The sequence below is a fragment of the Linepithema humile genome, chromosome 4 (genome assembly GCF_040581485.1).
Source record: "Linepithema humile isolate Giens D197 chromosome 4, Lhum_UNIL_v1.0, whole genome shotgun sequence".
In the NCBI taxonomy this organism is placed as follows: domain Eukaryota; kingdom Metazoa; phylum Arthropoda; class Insecta; order Hymenoptera; family Formicidae; genus Linepithema; species Linepithema humile.
The window spans coordinates 16283778-16302445 of record NC_090131.1 but is presented as its reverse complement, the minus strand read 5'-3'; the positions used below and the strand labels follow the sequence as shown (position 1 = coordinate 16302445).

At 43.0% G+C, this 18668-nt stretch overlaps 2 protein-coding genes across 6 annotated transcripts in view; one reads left to right on the top strand and one right to left on the bottom strand.

Moving 5' to 3' along the window:
* Window positions 1–18668, top strand: part of LOC105672112 (glutamine amidotransferase-like class 1 domain-containing protein 3, mitochondrial) — a 159940-nt gene that overhangs the window by 45228 nt on the left and 96044 nt on the right. Inside the window, exon 3 of the mRNA XM_012366824.2 lies at window positions 16864–16901. The gene's annotated coding sequence lies outside the window, so the exon portion shown is untranslated. The remainder of the gene's footprint in view (window positions 1–16863; window positions 16902–18668) is intronic.
* The window catches only part of kn (EBF transcription factor knot), a 75331-nt gene that overhangs the window by 17814 nt on the left and 38849 nt on the right, over window positions 1–18668 (bottom strand). The window lies entirely within an intron of this gene.

The following is an 18668-nucleotide window of genomic DNA, read 5'->3' as shown; positions in this document are numbered from 1 at the left end:
AATTAGGCAAAGTATCCTTTGACTTATAAATTTGACGATATAAATTGATGACTTACAGTTTGAAATTCGAAAAAATTATATACTTTTTATTTCTATTAATAGCTAGGAAACGATATATGCTCAGTTTCCATGACACCGTGAGAATTTCTCGCTTGTGAACAGTTTAGAACGACGCGTGTCAGTGTGCACAGTAATAATACGCCACAAGTTTGTCAACGGAAGCTCGCTTAATCCCGACTAATCTCGTTGCCTGCTCGCGGAGTTTGTCGTCAAACTAGGGGAGCTAAAATGTGATTTTAATATTCGCGGCTCCTTTGAGGAAACTCGCGAATCCTTCCTTAACAGACTTACCGAGAGGGAGCGCCTATACCCTCCCACGGGGTCTGCAACCTGCTTTGAGGAGTGCACTTATTTCAAAACTCGGCACAATCTCTCATTCCTCTACTAACTTTCAAGCGTTTCATTCTTATTTCGGCCAACGAGTTCTTTACTTTCCGGTATATTTTCGTAAATTTATATTTATATTGTAAATATTTTACTACTATCGTAATCACTTATTGATTAAAGCCGGCAATTTGTGAATTCTATTTTATTAAAATATCGCAGTTGTATTTTGTGACTTTTTCTCTTAACCAGCGGTTGCAGGATGTTACATTTTTGTAACACGTCCAGAATTTTTTATAATTTTTACTTTTTTTTAATATAATTTTTGTAAAAGTACTCTTTCATAATCCTATGAAAATTTTCCGGTTAACGTAATTACCTCGGTAGAATTCACGCTTAGAGAGAAAAAGTCACCTCAATGAGTGTGATCTCTATCGGGCTTTATTAAAAAATATGTCTTAATTCCGCCCGGGGCCACGTTTTTAATTTCTCCCTATGGACGTTCCTCCGTGCCGATGAACGCCGGTATAAAGAATCGCTGAATGAGTGGACTTGGCAAGCGAAGCTAATTACTTTTGCAATAGGGAATCGTCACCCTAATAAATTTGATCCGTAGGCTTAGAAAAAACGTATATATCGATCTTAACCTCTAAACTTATTCAATTACGATAAAAGAATTGATATTTTCTTCACATGTTTATAGAAAACATGATTTTTTAAAATACTTTAAATTTATATAGTTTGTAATTAAATGCATCTTTATTGCAGTTTTTATATTCACACATTTTCAGATTGCATAAATTGCCCTGCACATGTCAGATATAATTGCGCAAAATTTATTCGAGTGTTTGCTGGCAAACCATATAACGAAAATTGCCCGTACAATTATATTGCCTCCTTTTAAACGTGAGCGCACCGATTGTTGACGCAAGTTGACGACAAAAAAGATGCGAATTATCGTTTTTTGCTTGAGGACTTTGGGAGGTTAGCAGTCGCCATGCTAGCAGGACATGGAAGCTCGCAGGACACGACGCCGTGGCGGGCCGTGTAGGGGTTGCCATGGTGATCTCATGGGGAGGGCATTCGCCCTCTCTCACCCTCACCGAGAAGATAATGCTGCCTGCCTGCCTTTCTACCGATGTAGCTACCAACCGCCGCGATATCAGAAGCTCTCGGCAATAAAGCAAACGTCCATGCTTGCACGAAAGTTTATGAGACAGACCCGGTTTTCGAGTCGCGCGATTACGAGGCGACGAACTACTGTGCTCTCACATATTACATTCATTATCACATATCTTGAAAATTATTCGACAATAATGTGAATAGATATCAGTAGGCTCTTTAATACTTATGCCATAAATATACGATGTCAAGAATTTTTCAAACTTTTTTTTTAAATTACGTGCTTTCGAAATATAGCAAATGATAGAATAATGTTGCAAATTCTGCTCGCTGTATTTTAATATTAAAAGCTTGTTGTATATCTTCTATTTTTTTTAGCATAGATGGCTAAAAATATACGCTACTCTCATTTGATGCGTCAAATCTGACATTTATCATATATCGGAATGTTCTAGATAGCAACAATATATATACACGACGCTTTCATAAATGTCATGTATGACAAATGCTTGTCGTGAGCTTTCAATTAATCCATGTTGATATTGTAATCGAGAAACGAGAATTAAAAGAGGGATAATATTTTATACTTTTTAGAAGCGCTCAATTGCAAAATTCAATGCAATATGTCGCGGGATTAAATGATTAACTTTAAACCGTGAGGACGATATCAGTATATCCGAGACTTAAAGGCTTTAGTCGCGGATGGCGCGCGCCCGGCTAACGACTCCTCCGTGCTTCCTTTTTAGAAAAGCCAAGACGGACGAGACGCGGACGCTTCGACAAAGTGTCGTCGTATTTTTGGTTTACGGCGTCTGAGGGTTTCCGACACGAGGGACGGACGGCATGAGCGGGCGGGCGGGCGGGCGTGAGAGGCTGCCTGAGCGCTTCAACGATCATGAGGGTGGAAAGTGGGTGGTTTGGTGGGTATATGGGGAGTGATACCGGTCCCAAAGGTGTCGTTACAATTAGACAGCGCTGCCAACTGCTACGACCTCAACCGCTAAATAACTTACTGGTGCTGACAACCCGACCGCCACACCGTTACCGCTCATCGTGCTGCATGTAACGTAGCTTTAGCCCTTAGTCGTGGGTTCTATGCATCAGCCGGTGAAAGTGCTTTGCGTATAATTCCGGCGTCTCGCTCGCCAAACGTCTTGCAAGAGCATGCACTTTTATTTTTATACCTGTTGTTTTACTTCAATTTGTAAACTTGCATAACGTTTAAAAGAGAAAAAAAAAAATGATTGAGGGAGAAATTTTTATCGTATCTATTTGGAACAAAATAATTTAATCAAGTCATATTTTTTATTAAATATTTTGTTCCATATTATTTTCTGTCTTTAGTGTATTTTAAAATATGCAATATTGTGAAATCTCTGAGATAAAATTTTCTTCTATCTGATTGCTGGTTGGAAATTACACGAAAGCTCTTTGTTTTCTCTCTAGAAGTTTACTTTTTGGTATATGGATATACATATAGAGGCGTCTTAGATTTTCCGCGCTTCTTTGTGTACTAATTTTTTGTAATTGGATTATTCTTATGTAAAATTTGATTAGCTCGATTTGATTAGGTTTGCTTTCTTTTTTTAATATATTACAACTTAAATTAAAACTTTACTGAAGCTCATTGAATAGAAAATACAAATTTGTTATCATTCGTTTTCATCTCGAGTTTAATTTGTGTTATTTCTTAGTTTTTTAATATATAATTTAAAATGTTTGCCTTCAATATTTTTTTATTAAGAAAAATTTATTTCAAATTGGTCAAAGGATCTATACGCAAAAGGACGTGGGGAATCCTGGAGACACCCTATATATACACACACACACACACACATATATATGTATACACATATATACACACATATAGAGACGTTCGTGTCGAGACGAAGTATAAAGAGCGGAGCCAATGTCGAGGACGTTGCGCTGTCTTGCGCTTGCGCCGAGTGTTTAGAACTCGAATGCTAGTAGAAAGAGGTGACGAGGAGGTGAGGAGGAAGAGGGTGAACCTCCCAAGGAAGAGGACGGGGTGTCCCTGGAGTATCGACTTGCCCCACGGGACTCGGCAGTCGATAGTCCCGTGGGACTCGCTGTCTCTTTCTCGAAGTCGCCGTTCTCGACGCTCTTTCCCCGTCTTCCTCTATTTTCCGTTTTCTTCCCTCTTTTCTTCAAGCGGTTCCTTGTCGCGCTTGTGCACCATCGCGGGTCACGAAAGCAGAATGGTTGGACAGGTGGAGGGAGTTGCAGAGACGATTTAGACGATGAGACGAGATGAGATTTTGTTTTAGGAATTGCCGAAACCGTTTCAAAATATAGTTCATAAATATATCCCGAAATCGGTTAAGCTTTCGAATCGACAACGTAAGTAAGCAGATGTCCGCTAATATTCAGCTGGTATTAATGATGTAGAATACGAACGACGGGGCTTTATTATTTATGCTTATTGCGCTGCAGCGCTGCATGGAGACCATTAATATTTATCCCGGGGTATAGCCGAAACGGAATTACGCGGCGTAACGTGAAACTCGGTTGAGTAATAATAAGAAAATGCGCGCGGCGTAGTGATTAAATTGCGAACAAAACGCGCCGGATAAATACGGTCGCAGGGCGAAGCGAAACACCTCGAAGGAAGGGAGAGCTCCTCCAAGTTTATATGAAATTCCACGCCTTGTACTCGGCGGCACTCCTCTCCCTCCGCGCTCTTCCGTGATCGCGAGCCCCTCTTGCCTGCCTATCACCCTCGCACAAAAGGTTGCCCGTCCGTGCTTCTCAGCCTCCGCCTCTGCCGAGAATTATTCGCGTAACTTACAACCCCCATTTTTTCAACCTGCCCGCGGATTCTCTGCTCTGCTACGTACACGCACCGGGTATCGAGCTTCGCATACTGAGGCGGAAAATGAAAGTGAATCTTAAAGCGTTATTCGACGCTGTATTCCGGCATTCTTGTACCCCTGCGTCCCGCGACATGACTTTTTAAATAATCGAGCGGTCTCACTCGGGATTGCACAAGGCGCGCTTTCGCGCTCCTCACGCGCGACCGCCTTGTACTCGACGTTTTACGGCCGTCGAGAAAGTTATAGACTTATGGAAATGCTTGCAAACACTTGCATAATTTTCACACTTTACGTCTAATCGCCCTCGTACTTCGCGCTTTAACAAAAACGCAATCAATTTTTTAATAATTAATACCTATTCGTTTTAATTATTGTATTTCATAGCGCAATAAGTTTTTGTACATCGGTACTTTTCCGTTTTTTATGAGTTTATTCAAGTACAGTCACATTCTTTTGTTTGACCTATTGCGAAGTTGCGACGATATTGATCTTTCTAACCGGCCGTTCTAACGCGCGTCCACAAATGTTATATATTATTTAACGGAGAATCCACTCTCCAGGCTACTAATATATTTTCTTCGTTCTGCGGTCCACGCAATGAGGAACACGGCTCGTAGACACGCGCATTCCCGCACGAGCGGACGAAAAATCGAAAGCCATCACCGAGTGTAGTATCCGTGCGCGTATAGCGCGTCGTAGAGGTATTGGCACGTACGTATGCGTGCGGTCGTCGAAAAGAAAAGGGAAGGCGCGCGCGGAGGGCCTCCCTTCGCTCTTCTTTTCGAGGGAGGATTCGAAGGGTGCGCAGCGCGTCCTTCGCGAACCCTCGCGTGTCCCTGGCCCCCGCGACCCTCCGCTTGAGCGCCGGGCTACCAAAATTCGCAGAGTGTCCTCCCCGTTCGGTAATACGTTACACGACTGCGAAAGTATCGTCTGCAGCCACCCTCGGTCCGGCCTAACCCGGGAGTAGTGTGACGAAACTTTCACTGTTACCCCGCGAAGGAAACAGGGGTCTCCGGAGACTTCCATTTTGACTCTGGGGATTAGGCGTGACCCCGCCCATCCGTGGGCAAAGTTTTGTCCCTTTCGATGGCCAGGAACGAAAAGCCGTCGCTATATTGATGACTTCTTTCTCCGTACGAGGGAGAGAGAGAGAGAGAGGGGGGGGGAGAGGGAACGAGAGAGAGAGAGAGAGAAAGAGAAAGAATGAGAAGGACAGGGAATGGAAAGTCGAGACGCGGAAAGCAGCGAAGAAAGCGGGTAGGGATGCTGCGAGAAGCGCGCTTGCACAATCCTCGGTACTTGCGAATTGGTCTGCTTTGTTAATGCCAATTAAATGTATCTCCGCCAGTGCACTTTTAGTACATGCATTTCTATTACTTGAAAGGATTCAAAAGATTTCTTGTAATTTGTATTTTATCTAACGTTGTTTATCGTTGATTATAATTACCAGAATTAATCACGCTTCTTTGTGGATAATCAATAAAAGCGGAAAGCAGAAAATTAGAGAATTATCACTTATAGAATTTTCTGAATTAAATGCGCTTATTACTTTAACATTTTTGACACTGGCATATCTGTATTAGTATATTTATTATAGATATGTGTGTGTGTGTGTGTGTGTGTGTGTGTGTGTGTGTGTGTGTGTGTGTGTGTGTGTGTGTGTGTGTGTGTGTGTGTGTGTGTGTGTGTGTCACAAGATAAATTATGATATAATATATTTTTCTGACTCTCTCTCTTTCTCTCTTTTTAAAACTTGTTTATAATAATATGATTTTCTGAAGGTTAATGTATTGTAAGTTAAACGAGGACCTAAAAGCTTCTTTATTAAATGTAAATCAATTTTCAGAATTGTTGATTGACAATGCATTTCATTGAAAACATTACGTATTTTCAAATAAATACTTGCGCGCGTACATGTTAACGTAAAATGTAATCCATTAGAAATTTGCGCAACACAGTTGGCTTAGCAACGGACACATGCTTTCTTTATTCACAAGAGCTTTGTGTGTAAACCTCGCACAAGGAGTGGCATGAGGTTTGGGGGTTGGTCGGACAACGGCATCATAAGTCGGGAGTGGTTTGAGGGTTGGGTGGGTTGTTGGGGTGGCGAGGGTCCCTGGAGGCGGCGGGCTAAATATATCCACCCCCAACAACCCTCGAGGGAGAATGTCAAGACAACATGGCCGACGCCCGTCATCCCGTTAGCTCTATGTATACAGTAGTACGCGTTCGTCAGAAGACCGAGAACATCCAAAGATCACGATGTTTTGCCGTTAAACGTATATACAGATTAACCAATTACAAATACTGCGAAACTCACTTGTAGTTTCTGATGCAGTATTTTCTAGTATTTTTCTTTTTTATTTCGCCGTAAATCAGAACGCGCATATTTTTATTTTGATCGATGGCGAGCATTTTATTCGCGAGCAGCGTTAAACGCTTTTTCCTTCCTGCCGGCAGTTCCGCGAGATTATGTTCTCGAGTCACGGATGAGTGCAATCGCGAGGCGGAGAGCCCGTAAAAAAAACCCCGTCGGCAAAATTTACATTATTGCCCCCGAGACCATTTAGGTAATCTCGGAATTCATCGCTCGCAATCGGATTTCAAAATAAAAAGAGACGGGAAGCGAAAGAGAACGTAGACGGCAGAAGCCCGCCAACGAAGTTACGTTTCGCCTTTTCGGGAACGCACCTGCTGCTCGATTGCGCCTTGTCGTTGTTGTCGTCGTACAGCGCATATCGTGTATCGCCGTTGTTTCTCGTCGTCGCGCGAACGTGCGCGGCGGGTGCGGTGTCGACAGAGAGAAAGAGAGAGAGAGAGAGAGAGAGAGAGAGAGAGAGAGAGAGAGAGAAAAAGGGAGAAAGGGAGTAAGAAATATAGCGCAGATTAAAAGTCCTAGCGGAAGAGCGTCGTATAGCGGCGAGAGAAAGGTCGAGAGAAGCGCAGCGCGATGCTGACCGTGGCGGTGAAAGAAGTGCGCCGGGGGTCGAAATTAGCCACCCTTAGGATTACCCTGAATTAACAAATTGAAAAAAGTCACCTTCCCTCGGGCTCGGTTCTTAAAGGTGCCCGTCCCGGCGCTCGCGTTCACGGCGCGCATCGAGCGTCGCTCTCGGGCTCCTTCGGCTTAAAGCACGATCTTCGTCGGGATATCGGACCAACAAATTCATGCAAATGCTACTTGGCTCCGCCGTGGTCGCGATACGTACGTCCCGTGTATATCTGTGTTGGTATAGCCGCTGGTACAGCGATAACGCCGCGTATACAGCGCGGCATTATACACGATACCTACGCGGCGATGCGCTTAAGCACGAGCGACACGAACAAATTCTCCATGACGATTTTGATAGGAGACTTTGCGCATTATTGAAACGCGTTAAATTTTACGATACATGCGGTTGCGCATAATTTCCGACGATGATATGATGTTTAACGAAATTTATGAACGTTAAATTCTGTTGAAAACATCGAAAATAAAATTAACGTTAAATTAGGAAAACTGAAAGGTTACTTTTACAAAAATTTATTAACGAAGAAAACTAAAAGATTATTTTTCAAAAAGAGGAAAAGCATTTTTGCTGACTTTTATATTATAATTGCATAAATGATTCAGATTAATTCTGAGTTATTTAGCGAGTAAATTTAATATTTTTAGTAATTTAAAGTTCAATCATGTGTGCAGTAAATAGATATTATAGATGACAATGATTGACACTTTGATTACTTCGTACATTGAGCATTTCTTTTGTGACACTGGAAAAAGCGTTTATACTACCGCGAATGTTATACTGCGGACATATCTTATATTACGCGGTCACATTTTGCTCAATATATTACAAAGACACATGTACAAGGCTATGAATAGGTACCTACAATGCAGAAATACGTATATGTCTCGCAGCAATAGTCCGTGTTTCGGAGCCACTTAACGTTTTACTGCCTCTTCTCGGTATTTATCGTTATCATTACAACTGTACACGGCAATGAATACGCAGGCGTATTCGGTGGATCTCGCATGGTCATAAAATGCAATATATTTTCATCGATTTCTGGGCTAAGAATAATGTTTACACTAACCGCTATTAATTTTCTGCTGCACGACGTTAACGAGAAACTAGATGTTTTTTTTCGATCAAATGTCGAGAACATTAGCAGATTATTTTTCAGGAAAACGTGTCTCTGGATTTTCCTCTTCATAACTTTATTTTGACTTCTCTTTCCTACAAGTAAGCGTGACCAACAACGCAATATAACGTTGTGCGCGGGGCCTTTCCGCGGTACGTGCCGCGACTGCGGAATCTTTTTCGTGGGGCCGGCATGAAATAACTGCATCGGCGAATTGTCTACATTAAATATTCAAAGGGAGGTGAGGAACCAACGAGATGGCTACGCGTGCGTATATATTACGTACACCCTAAGCCGTTATCCGCTCTAGAAAGTGGCGAGAGGCCGGGTTTTGTTCTCTCTCGATTTCCTCTCGTTTCGCAGTCACTCGAGCCACCGATACGCCGATCGATTCCAACCGGACAGAGACAAATGCCGGATCTAAAATTCGATGGGCCGGCACACTTCGGAAACTGAATTTCCATGCGCGCGAATTTCGTTGCGTGCATGTGTGCATTCGTAGTATTTTAATCGTCGAGCTTACGTCTTTACGGGAGGCTCGATGGAATGAATATTATAAATTAATATATCGTATCTGATTTATTATCGAAAATGCGATGCAGGTTGTGAAGAAAATACAAAAAGAGACGTTAAAAATGTTTTTAGCTCTCGTCACTCTTGTAATAACAAATTGCATTCTCGCGAAATAATCTTTTGATTATGGTATCACGGAACATTGCACGTGTCGAGAACATTCTTCTGCGTCAATGCGATTTCGACCTGTAAAGGAGTGAAGTAGTCGGAGAAGTGTTGAGGTATATGTGAAGAGTGTTGAAGTATACGTGAAATCGTCCACCGAATCGCGTGAGAGAAACAGAGAGGCGAGCGATGGAGGTGGAAAACGAGTGAGTGGCCATAAACTCGGGTGTCGTTTGCGTTTTCTATTTAGCCATTTCAGTTCACCCCACCTACTATTCCTTTTACAGTCTTTTTCCGTTGCTCTCTCGGTGTCGTCTCAACAGACGAGCGACTCGAATTGAATTCCATACGATTCGGGTAGTTGGATTTACGTTGATACTGAACGCGCGCGCCATTCCCCATCGTTGAACTCATCTGGCATAAGTCGATGGAAGGCGTGTCGATGTTTCGATTGATGCCATTCGACGCGATATAAATGAGTCAGGAGATCGCGTGTTTCGATGTACGTATCGCGCGCCAACATGCGTTTATAAGGAAATATTTAACGATCGAGATACGTCGCTTCGCTCGCCGGCTAAAACGTTCGAAATTTTTAATCGATTTGTTTCCGATCTTATTTACGAAGTGGTGAGAGGCGTAGGCGGGAAATGAAAAAAAGTTAGGGCCGACGATTTTTCTCTGGTCCTTTTTCAGACACGTAGGTGCGGTGGAGTCTTCGATTGGTACCTATTTTCGTGGGACGAGCATGTACGCAAGGGTGCCTATCGGGAGAGCGCTGTTTGCCGTACATTTATTGCCTCCACCACCCTCCGCGCTTTCTCAGAGTTACGACGTTATATTTGATATTGGATAGACTCCGTATACGTATCATTGGCGTCGTAAAACCTGCCGTAAATAATATTAAATAAATGTAATACGCTCGGTAAAATGCCGCTTAGCCCGACTCGTTGGATGTCGTCGTACGGCGCGACGTATCTCGCATATGGAAAGTTTAATATTCCCGTTTCTAGGAGAAAGTAAGGAGAAAGTTTTATTATATCGTATATAAAAAAAAACCAAGTGGACTGCGTTTTACGTATGGACAACGCAGACCTTAAGTCCCGCCCGCGCGCGACGCCCGTGTGTTTCATGCGAATCTAAAAAATACTCTTGTCCTGTTTCTTCCGCCATACAAGTCTACTTTCATTTCGAGATGGAAGATAGATAGCAAGTACAGAATACAGCTACATTATTCCTCGCGTACTTACTGCAATGAACACACGGTACATTTGTCTTACGATATTCTAAGCTATAAACCCTGGAGCAGAGTGATGTGGATTGGGAAATGTACGAATTAGGGTTAGGCAAAATAAGCCTGACGATGCGAGAAATCAAAAGTAAATAAGTACCGATGCAATTTTAATCTTCTGGCATATAAAGCGGATAAATTGAGATGTAAAATAAAAAATGCAAAGGTTGATGCTTTATTAACGAAATAATCTTTTCACGCGGGAATGGAAAAATAGATATATTATAAAATGAAATTTTTAACAATTTTTTATACCTTAAGTAGATAACGAGAAGTCACGAGCGACGATCTCTGAACGTGAACGAAGCGAGAAACATAGACATATTTATAGCGATCGTAAAACTCGTCGGTTAATTGAATGTTGGAGCAAGTTTAACACGATCGATTGAAAACGACAAGTACGAGATCGCAATACACATTCTTTGTTTAGAATTATCACAATGTTATAATAATTTACAATTTTATGCACACAAATCGGAGATAGTAAATTTTACAAATAGAGCAATCTCTCACAGATAAAATATTTTAAACATTGTCTTCCTCGATCGCTCTTTAACTTCAGAGACGGTGGCTAGTCACTCACATTCGCAGGCTGCCTGCCGAGCGAAGACCTGCTACAATTTTCAAGACACAATCGTACATTTCCATTCTCCATGAGATCCCTCGCTGCCGGCATACTCGCACGGAGTTCGCCGGTCCACGCGGAGAGTTACGCCACTACATCTTCGGTATGAGATAGCGCACGCTTAAGGGCACGTACTACCATAGCGGTAGTGGAGCCGCGAAAAAAATCATGTATTCTCAAAACAGACCGCGCCGGAGAACTGCGCGGCTGAGTTTCCTTGTACATGCGAACGTCGACGAGAATGTCGGCATTAAGCTACGAGCTACGTCGTTGCTCGCTTTGCCGTGGAAGGATCGTACAAGCTTCGGACTCGTCGTTAATTGCCAGCATAATTTGTAATTCGAGAGGCGGTTAGAAGAAAGAAAGAGAGAAAAAGAGACACGCGTGCGGATAGAAAGAGAGAGCGCGTATAGGCGGATAAAGAAGAGCGTGAGGTAGGGACAATCTTCCCTCGCGAAAGGAAATGAGCGTCGTGCGCGGCCCTCGAAAGGAAATGTCTTTTGAGCACGGAACAAGAACCAGATCACGAAGACGAGCCGGGCGCCTGGCGTTTGCCTGATCCGCTGATCCGACAGAGGACTATATTTTGCTGGCTCGCAGCCGCATTTGTCAAGAGGCGTCAAAACCTCGTGACAACTGAACGTTCTGTCGGCACTCTCGCCTCGCACTAAACCTAGCAGATCAGTGTCTATATGAGGGCGACATCGTCACCCGCTGGGAAATTAGCCGTTAAGTGTTTTATGTATCCGGCGACGAGGCACGCACAGGATCGGTGTCACGTGGCTAGTTTTGTGTAAAGCTCGCAACGTATATAATATAATGCGATCCGAAAGCTTTGACTTACTCACGCGATGAGAAAAAGTGCTGCGAAAAATCGGCGAGTGAGAAAATAATGACGTTTTAAACTTGTAATTCGGGATAAATTTTTATCTATCGAAAATGTCAAAATTCAATTCGAGATAAGAATAACTTTACTGCACTGACATTATACTGATTGGAAAATTTTACAAAACACAAACTGTAACGTGATGCCGGGCGTGTCTTCACAAACATCCATCTAGATATCACATAATAACGTCGCCACGTTCCACTACTACTTTAGGTTTCTCCGACGCTAATTTTTTTTTTTCCTTCTCCGCCCTGCAATGCGGCGTCTGGCAGCCACGAGCGACCAGATCTCGTCACCAGATGCCATTTGAGTCGCCCACCTCGATAACGGGCGATGGTTAAATGCCTCATAACTAACTCAATCTGGTGCTTCCTAATTAAATATCTATCGTTTAATTAAGAATGATTTACGGACGGCAGTCAGTCAGCGAGTCGACCAACCAGCCGGCCGGGCTGCTAGTCGGACAGGCACTGCTTGTATCATTCCATGCGCCTTGGCAATCAATGCAGGAATTATCCTCATTAGGTCGATCCGCGGTCTGCGTTCTCTGCGCTCGTTTCTACTCGCTACCAACTTCTCCTCGCGAGATCCGGAGACAGAGGAGCTCGCGGAAGAAAGAGAAAAGGAGGGAAGAGAGATGGCAAGGAGACAGAGGAGGAAGGATGCGGAGAAGTCAGAGACAAGGGGAAGAACGGGGCGAGCTATTAGATGAGAGCTGGTTGCGCGCAGCTCGAAGAAAAACTGGAAATCTGTGGCTCTCGATGGGTCGGAGGTGGGGAGGGCCGAGGGGAAACAGCTCTGGAGTACCGTAGGGCCCGTCGCATCCCCCCCTTTCCGCCTCTGTCCCGCTTCCTCCTTCCTCTCTTCCTTCTCTACCGCAAAAAGGAGTCGCTGACTGCGAGTGACAACTTAGCGAGCCGGAGCTCACCTCGTCGTCCAGTTGCTCGGCCACACACAGACTGTCCCGGCGTTATGACACGTCCTTTCCTGCGATAGAATTCCGCGAAGGACTACTCGAGACAAGGATCTCTTTCGTCGAAGCCGCTATGCGCGTTCCGCTTATTAACGCGAGGTAAAATTTGCTCCGATAGTGTCTTAAAATCAATTCAGTAGACGCATTCTCAGATGCATCTATTCTTTATAGAAACTTTATTCGCTCAAATTTATCGTGAAAACAGCTCGGAAGAACTCACTCACATAATTGTCGTAAAATCGCTTAAAAACCGTTTAATCGATGCCTCCGAAATTGCGCGAAACACGAAAAAGCCGAGTTAAGATTGATCGTTGGCAATAGACGCCCTTCCACGGCCGATGCGCGAATGTTCGGTCTACGCGCTTCTATCAGTCATATGGTCATACAAAAATGTAGGTAAGAGAAGCTAACACTGCCATATGTCGGGCGCGAGGAGCTCGCGTTTACGTTACGATGTACAGTCGCCCTGGGCGACAGGGGTAGCGGTTGAAATGCGCTTTATACCCACCGAATTTCGGTCTCTAGTATTCTCCTTCTCTCCTCTTCGCTCTCCCATCTTCTCTTTCGCTCTGTGTGTACGCGCGAGTGGGCAATGCATACACGTGTACGGCCTCGTTATGTGCGTACGCATACATGCATGGATGTACATATATACATTGACTCGCCTATTTCTCTCTCTCACTTCTCCCTCTCTCTCTCTCTCTCTCTCTCTCTCTCTCTCTCTCTCCATCTCCCTTTTTCCGTGCACTTTTGTCCCGCTACCGCCGCAAGAGCAACGGATAATGTTATTTCGATTTACATATATGTCTGACCGTCCCCGTCTCTCGATACACGGCAGTGCACGATGCCGGCGATACTGGGTGACATTTCGGCATCGCTTTACGAATTTTTCCTTTCGCCTCATGTTTATTCGATAAGGTAATCATACTATAATATTTCAGTAGATTCAATACAACTTTTTGGCGACAAACTCGGGGACACAGGCGCGCGCCTCATCTTACACGAATTCCTAAATCCCGATACTGTGCGCCGCGACACACAGCACCGCTCGTTCGTTCTTTGAAGCTAAACTGCGATATTTTATTCAATATCTCCACTTTTCTTCGCGAGAAGTTTCGACCGATCTTTATCGATTTAGTTCGCGCGTCGAGTGGTTACGGATTCGAGTGGTTACTGCGGTGCGTGAATGGACGTAGCGCGAAAGTTTACCAGATGGGATTCTGGTTAGTCTGATCCGTCTAAGTCTGTCAAGGGGGCTTCGCGCGGAATGTCCTGTAATTGATAGCGAGCACAGAGGGCTCGATGAGCCGTAGGAAAATAATAAGCCGTCGTAGTAGTACGTGGTATTATTGGCTCTTAGGGGGAGGAGGGAGGATGTTAGCCCGGCGTCGTTGCAGAGAGGGGCGGCACAATGTATGCACCCTCGCATGCACCTCGGATATCTCGGTCTTAGGGTGTGTCGGATGTCTATATTCGCGCAAGTACAACATCTCGGTTCGATAAACTCTCTCCTTCTCTCTCATGCGTTCGCCCCCCCCCTCTCTCTCTCTCTCTCACGAGGAAACGGCCAGTTATGAGCATTACTAACGCCAGCGATTTTATGGTAATCGCGCGAATGTACAAAATTAGCACTGTTGCGTCATGCAGTTGATTCTCAAATTTGCGATTATGTACGGATTACATTTATTTCCAATTCGAAGTGCGTCTTAATACTGTTTACGATATTTTTTTTAAACTTTATTATTTTTGCAAGAATCTGCGCTGATTGCGAATATTATATTTCAATAGAATTATTGCAAAACTTCACGAATCGTATTTAAAAAAAAAAAATCAATTTATCGATCTTCATTTATAAAAAAAAAAAAAAACGTATACTAAATGCATGAATGCAGAGACTCTGGGAAGAAATGTTGTGCGCAAGTAGAATGAGGACTAAATTGCACGACGAGCCACGATTTAATAATGTGGTCATATTGCGGATCTACGCATGTGCGTCCTACAGGAGTCTGCTAACGGAGAACGTAGTGCGGTGCCGATATGAAAAGAATCATTTCAACCGTTCGGATGGGAATTAATGACCAATCGTACGTCTTCTAACCGGTCGTTGAGAGAGCGGAATCGAGAATAATTTATCGCATGACGTACACGCGGGGCTTTGATATTTTCCAAGTTGGGGCTGCTGGACCAAGTATAAACGATCGAAAGTCTCGATGCAATAGGAAACCGGTTTCGTGTGGCACATTATTTTTTCGCCCCTCGCATCACGGATGCGTCTCGTCACTATAGTTGACTGATTTGTCGCGGCATGCCTCGTTTGGGACGCTACGTTGAAATTATTGAATTGCGGCGCGCAGTAATAAATCGATTTTTTTGGAAGTTAATTATCTACCTCTAAGAACCTAACATGAATAAAAGAAAATGTTCAGTTTTGCTGGTAACATAAAACTAAAACTTGGTCGCAGAAGCTTCGTGATTTATATTACAGATATCAATGCGTGCAATTTATCGATGCAATATACTGTCGCAATTTTTTTTTTTTTGCGCAATATGTATCGTTTTATGACAAGGCGATCATAAGATCTCGCGTCGTAATTGAATTCTGGCAGGCCCGAATGAGAGAATAGAAACGTTCTCTATTCGTGGACTGTAGGGACGGGGCGCGCTCGATTAGATTTGGGCGGATTAGCCAATCAAAAACTCCAATACGACAACCCCCCCACAACTAGCAGTGACATTTGATGCTGCAGGCACTCTATTAGATTTGCGCCGTCGCTAACGCGATACGGAATCGAATGATCCGTGTTCTCTCGAAACGATTGTCAGTACGAGCAATCCGGTGTTCTTCAATAAGTTTTTGATTCGTGCGTATGATTTTTGCAAATGATAGAAGAGAATCAGAAATTGCATTAAACGTCCAACGATATCTGATAGTAGTAAAAAATCAATGACTACTTATATTATAATCTATGATCGTACATTGCTACAATTGCCGTAATTATTGCCAATTATGTTAATTTAATGTAATAATCGAATCTTTAATGTTATAAAGCCTCTTTACAATTAAAAGCTCGAAGAAGAATAAATAATCAAAATTGCATAAAATGATGTAATTCTATTCTAATAATTTATTCTACTGATGAATAATCAGTCAAATTCATTCGTATCTTTAAACTTACTCGTAAAACAAATAAACAATTATATAAATGCGTATAAATGCACTGATATTAAATCGCATTATACTATCAATGTCTGTACGTGTTATTATATTCTTTATTACGAATACACCCTACAATTGGCACCCAGCACAATTGACCGTATTAATTCCAGATCTGACGGTGTACGTTCGTTCGTACGTGCGTCGCGCCGCTATCAAAGGTGGGTAGGGAAGGTGCGTGAAAGCGCACAACGTCACGCGAGGTGCACGTTCGTTTACACGGGTGTGGCGAGAATGAGTGGTCGCGCGCAATTAGCTTCTTATCTTTCTCCCGGGGTTGAGTGTAGGGGTGTACAGGCCGGCCGGTGTAGTGCGGCTCGAGCGACTCGTTTACGCCTCTGTTTTTTTGTGGAATGCGCTTCGTTCTCGGTCCATGGTGCTTAGCGGCGTCGGACCGCCGTCGAAACTTTGGCTGGTTTTCCGATTAGCATGCTAATTGGCTCGGCAACCCTTTAAACGGCCACTTAAAAAAATTAGGGGCTGCGATCGTCCGCTTGCTTCGTGAAATGAGAATCCAATGCGGTTGCGAGCTGATTTTAATTGGCGGAAGCTTTCGATTCCCTCGTATCTGCCTGGTCTAATTAGCCGCACGTATAAAAAATGTGCTCGTAATTGAGAAAAAAATGTTTTGACATGACAATGTATTGACAATATATGTATATATGTATATATGTTGTTTATTTATAATAATTAATAGTGATTAATAAAATAAATATTAATTTTTCCAGATGCAGCGGAAAGCGTACTCAGCTACGGCACAACACTGGTGAGTGAATTTATGTGTGTTATTAAAAATCGCATTTTGACAATTCTTATGTTTGCGATTTATATATTTATCAATTAACAATATAATATGAAAATACTTCTCCTTCTTATCTTAACATTGAAAAGTTTTATTTTGCACAAGTGTACTGTGCAATTCATTATTTTTAAATCACATAATTACAACATTTTTTAAATATAAATTATATTTATATACGGAAAGAACACTTTTGCTAAAAGATCTAAAAATTGCGTCAGATCTGAAAATAAATTGTTTTGATGCGGCGAAAAAGCCGTAATTATTGATACGATTGCTTATAACGATTGATATAATCGACTTGCTATTATGACGCGCGTTTCATTGAGTGCGAAATTTGAAAATCTTTTATATACTATACGCGAAAAGTTCTTTTCGTATATTAAATAAATATTTAATATTTAAAATTGAAAATATTGAATGACGGGCTTTGTTTTACGCATGAATTAATAATGAACGGCATGCCAAACAAATCCATGCCATCTGCTATAAAAGCGCGACGCGCGTCGTTGTCAGTCGCGTACATTCGTCAGTAGCACATGTACAAGGAAACTCGATCTCAGTAAGATACCCAACACCAACCCCCGTCGTAGCATCCGCCCCGTAGGCAACAAAAGGGCAAAAAGCGGGTCCGCTACTGGTCCCTTTCGATCTTCCCCTTTCTTCTTCTTCGGGAGGAACAATTAACCGAATTTGCATTATATCTCTATCGAATTACCAGATCCGTATTATCGATAAAATTGGCAATTTGGGGTAGAGTCCTGCGCGAGATCTAGGATCGGAGACGACTGTTCATTTCACGTCGACATTATTCTCCGCACCCTCTTTCGTTCGAACGATCATCGTAATTTTTTTTATCATGTTATTCGAAGCATTATTCATGTCTATATACAATATATATTATTTTTTTCTGAAATATATGAAATTATTAAAGTTTTGTTTTACACAAATTGTTCTAATGCTAGCTTGATAGCTTTAAAAAAAAAATCAATACTAATTCATGCTAAGGTGCAATCAGCTTAATGTGTGTCTGTTTCTTTGCACATTGCTGTTATTAATAAATATTGATTAAAAATGCCAGAAGTTACGATCGCGCGATGGAGAGAGTTTGTAGAAATTGTAAAAAATTCCGCGTTTTCATGAGCAGGGACAGTTCTGCGCAGGACGGAGTAGGGTCTCGATAACGATAGCCGACAGCGACGACGATGCGAGAGAGACCAGCCGGGGGTGACAGAACGATTGTAGCGTCACCAAGCCGTAGTGGTGTAACTTGACACCCGGGGTATACGCCCCTCTCGCACACGTTGCCGGACAAGCGCGGCGCTATCGCAAACGAGCCACGGTCGTTCGACAACGCGTGCTCTCATACACGCGTGTGCCTGTATGCGGCGTGTTAGTCATGGTTAGGCCATTACAGATAATAATGTAAGAGACGCGTATAAACCGACTATCGCCGTAACTAGCGTCGCAAAATTATCATAGCCGGCCAGGCCACACGGCTTATCGCACTAATCGGGGCGATTGTTCGCGATTCTTCCTACCGTTGTTTTCCAGCGCGCGACGGGAACGTCGATCGATATCGTCGCTTAATTAGTCACGATTGGTGTCCATGTAAGTTACGATGGCGCGGAGATAAAATCGCCAGTCGCGCCACTGAGTGACGAGTCTTCGCGGTCGGAATGACTGTGATGAGGAATTAGTTTGAATAATGTAACGCCCCCCCACACGCGGCAG